The 4,134-nt window shown below is 47.5% G+C and overlaps 1 long non-coding RNA gene across 1 annotated transcript in view; it reads right to left on the bottom strand.

Moving 5' to 3' along the window:
* Nucleotides 1-3,766: 3,766 nt before the first annotated feature.
* Nucleotides 3,767-4,134, bottom strand: part of LOC135098198 (uncharacterized) — a 1,560-nt gene continuing 1,192 nt past the window's right edge. Inside the window, exon 3 of the long non-coding RNA XR_010266659.1 lies at nucleotides 3,767-4,134. This exon is cut by the window's right edge and continues 98 nt beyond it. This is a non-coding gene — a long non-coding RNA (uncharacterized LOC135098198).

A 4,134-nucleotide genomic window follows, 5' to 3' on the forward strand; every position in this document is an offset into this window, starting at 1 on the left:
AGTGTTGGCGAGTGAATGAGGATAGTATGGAGGCCTTCAGTGTCGTTAGAGAGAAGGTGCTTCGCCTCGTGTCTCGTGTTCATGGACTGGGTCGGTGGTGGCGAGGGTGGCGGGTGGTGGGCATGCGCGATCACGGCTGTGAGCTGAGAGCCTCTCAGAGTATAGGCGACTGGAGTCCCTAAGCCAGTGAGGGAGAGAAGGTTCATGTTATAGGATTTATTAATATTGATGTTGTTTTGTTTGGTTCTGTCAGGATTTGCCTGCTACTTATTTTCCTTGTGGTGCAGTGAAGTGAATGGCGTGTGGCGGTGTGAAGTGTCGCGTGTCCCTCGTTCTGGTGCTGAGCGCGGTACTTGGTTTTGACTTACTGCCTAAACACGGGCTTACTGATGGCTGTGACACGCACCGAGGGCGATAATGGCGATGCGAGGAAGGAAAACCTGTGTTAAGTTCAGAGGTGCGGTGACAAAATTACTGTGTTGTGAGTGAATAAAATTCGTTCCGTAAGCCGCGGCCGCCTGTCACTGATGTTCTGCTGTTACGTTGTTGTTGCCGTGATCCAATTACACAGTGAAAGAGATCGTCGTGAGCCCAGTGCAGCACTGTAATGCCGTGCTGTCGGGAGTGTTGCCGTGCTGCCTTACTGCCAGTAAGTGTTGCCATGTGCCATGTGCCGGGAAGTGTTACCGTGTGCCGGGAAGGCTTATTAGGCCGCTAATGACACGCCGGTACTGAGAGGGAGGGGTGGGAGATGGTGCGGGAGATCGGGAGGGAGGGGGAAGGAGGGAGGGAGGCAGGAAGGGAGAGTGAGGGCGGGGGAGTGACGCGGGAGGGTCACTCATTACGCTCTCCACACGGCCATTAAGAGTTTTATTTGCAATAGTCAGGATAAAGAAAATAACCTTGTAACGGTTATAACAAATCACGGAGGCCGAGGTAGGGCTGTGTGGTGCAGATGGGCGGCGGAGTGAGGCGGGGCGGGAGTGTGTGGGTGGAGGTGGGTGGCGGGGTGAAGCGGGGCTGTGTGGGTGCAGGTGGGCAGTAAGAGGAACAGAGAGAGAGAGAGAGAGAGAGAGAGAGAGAGAGAGAGAGAGAGAGAGAGAGAGGCTATAACTGAGGAGCAGAAATGCTTTTAAATGAAAAACAAGTTCTGTCCCCTTTACCAATAAGAATGTGCCCGTCTCTCTCTCTCTCTCTCTCTCTCTCTCTCTCTCTCTCTCCCCGTGACGGTAAGAGAGGACTGGCTGTTAGTACAATAGGATCTGGTTGAAATGTTCCAGTTATGCTCTCTAACTACACTTAACTAACTTTTCCAATATGGCAACACGTGATTGTCCAGAACACTCCCTCCACCTCCCCCTCTTGCCTCCTCGAGTGACGGCACGCGGGGGCGCGGGCGGTGGGACGTGGTGAGAGGGGATGAGAGGGGCAGTGGCAGTGATGGGCAGCCTGGTGATGTACGGAACAGTGTTAAGAAAGAATGGGATGAGTGAGTGAGTGAGTGAGGGTGGTGAATACGCTTCTAACTCAAGGACAAAACAAACACACCACCAGACAAACAAGAAATACAACCAAGCCTCGGGTCTCTCTTTATCAGCGAACAGTTGCTGTATTCCACGAGGCAACACAACAAGGAAGCATTTCACAAGCACTCAGGAGTAACGAGTCACATGCAGCCTCTTGCTTGATAACCTGCCTATTTACTTTTTCGTACTATTTTTCCTTAACTTTTATATTCCCTCTCACGCCGCCTCCTGCTGTCTGATCAGCCTCGTGTGGGTGTCGCTCACACACTTTCCTGTCCTCGCCGCCTTTACTCTGCTCTCCTCCACTATAATATTGTTTTCCTCTTCCTCTTTCACAGCTTCCTCTCTGGCCATGTTCTTTTACCCTCCTTTTTTTACTTCATCCCAGTCATCTCAAATTCTTTCTTTTCCTGTCTCCTTTCTTCCTTCGCAGCTCAGTTTTACGCTACACACATTTCTTTCCTCCCTGCTCGCTACAAACCTACTGACACTTTTACTCTTGTCACACCACGGCGGTCTTTCCTTCTTGCTTTCCTGCGTGACTCCCTTTACGTTCTCTTTTATTCCTACTTTTCCCACTCCCGTCTCTCCTTCCCTCCTTTCCTTCCCTCGCCGCGGCCGCCACCAACGTCCTCAGTCAACCCGCCTCTCTCACTTGTGCATGTTACCTTCGCTCATCACCGCCATTCCCTCACTCACTGTCTTCCTCGCCTCACGCTAGTCCCTCTCTTCCTTCTCCTGCTCTTCCTCTTCTTCCCTTCCCTTCTGCTCACACCCACCTGCTGCACACACCTGGCACTCGCGGCGACAGAGAGCACGTGTGGCTACAGCGATCCGTGAGGAAAGCGACACCACAGGACTCAAAGGTCAATCTTTTTTCCCTCGTTTGTGACCACTGAGCAAACATGTTCCGGATTTACATCACAGCGCGACAAAAGACATCACGAGGTTCATGAATGTGCTCACATCTGCTGCACGATAAACTCTCCCCAGCACCAGGCAGCGTGACGCCAGCCTCGGGGGGGAGGGTGCGGCGGAAAACAAGGTGACGTGGCAGCTTGCTTTAGAGGATTACGCTGTGGTGAAAGCAAATGAAATGCCGGGTCATCACAAAAGTCTCCGGCAGATGTAGAATTTTGCACCAATTTTTTTATTTATTTATTTTATTCACTTATTTATTTTATTTATTTATTTATTTTTATTTATTTTTTTTTTTTGTGTGTATGTCACGTTACGTGCAGATAATTGATGAGCGAGCGTGTGCGTGGCAGTGGGCCAATTTGACACAACGTTTTCATCTCAGTATCTGATGAATGACCGCCAGGAGTCAGGTGAAGGAAACAAAGGGTTATTCAAAAGGGGAGTGCACTTCGCGAGGAACACAGTTGATATGATGTTATGAATTAGTGATGAAGTGGATGTGTTTCAGCTTTACCAAATAATAGTGGTAAATCTGACAGTCTTCTACAAATAGGCGCCAGGAATCAGGTCAAGGAAGTAACTGGTCATTTCAGGGAGGGAATGCAGCTAATACGATGTCATGAATTAGTGATCAAGTGGATACGTTCAAACTTTACAAAATAGTATTGGCAAAACTGATAATATTATCCTTACATCGCTAACGTTCAGTGACCTAAGGAGAGCAGAACACTCTCCTAATTATGTGCAGTTTTAATTCCTTTGATATTTCTGCTTAATTAAGTCTGCATGGTCAGTCACTGATTCAGAGTAACTAAATCTAATTATCACGAAAACAAACGCTCGCTACAGTGTGTCCTATTTTAATTTTACCTGCAATCAAATATTGAAGTTATGATTGACATCCTTTTGAATGATGGTGTTAAACATCATACTTGCCGTGCATTCCCGTTCAGTGAAGTAGGCGGAGGACCTTTGCTGCTACGTCTTGGGTCAGTGTTCCTCAATCTACCACTCTAATTGGGAATTGGCTCTCAGATAGTGGTAGGTGAATAGAGTAGACTTACTAATCAAGTTGTTGGTGCTGAGTCATTATTGAGCTTCAAAAATAGATCAGATTAATTAGTGTGTGAGGATGATAGGTGCAAATAGATATGTTTCATGATGCCACTATTACGTGTTGGCCTGGTGGCTTCTTGCAGCTTCCTTCATGTTCTTGTGTTGTCAAGTGATGCCCATGGCTTGAAATAAAACACACCTCTCTTATCGTTTTGAAGACACCACACCTGTTGTGTAGTGAGCCCAGGGAAAGGTGAGGAATGTAGCAGTTACCAGGTTTATTGGTGCCCATCACCAGTACAGACTCGAATCAACACAAAAGACTCGGTTTCGTAGTAACAGAACCCATCGAGCAAAGAATCACCACAAGACCGTTTGCTACGACGGACAACAGAGAATATAGCTTGCTGAGCATTTTATTCATTATTTCAAGAATAAGGAAACGGAGATATCAATACAGAGCAAAATTATTGAGTATACTAGCTATCTAATACAGAAGGTCTATTCCCTAAACCATTATATAGTACCTGGCAGGTAGATTCTACTTGTCTTAACATATCGTAGTCTTCTTTGACAGCACCTCAGTCGCTGTGGTGAGAGAACAAAGGGTCTCTGAATGCTGGCCTTAGTT

The sequence above is a fragment of the Scylla paramamosain genome, unplaced genomic scaffold (genome assembly GCF_035594125.1).
Source record: "Scylla paramamosain isolate STU-SP2022 unplaced genomic scaffold, ASM3559412v1 Contig50, whole genome shotgun sequence".
In the NCBI taxonomy this organism is placed as follows: Eukaryota; Metazoa; Arthropoda; class Malacostraca; order Decapoda; family Portunidae; genus Scylla; species Scylla paramamosain.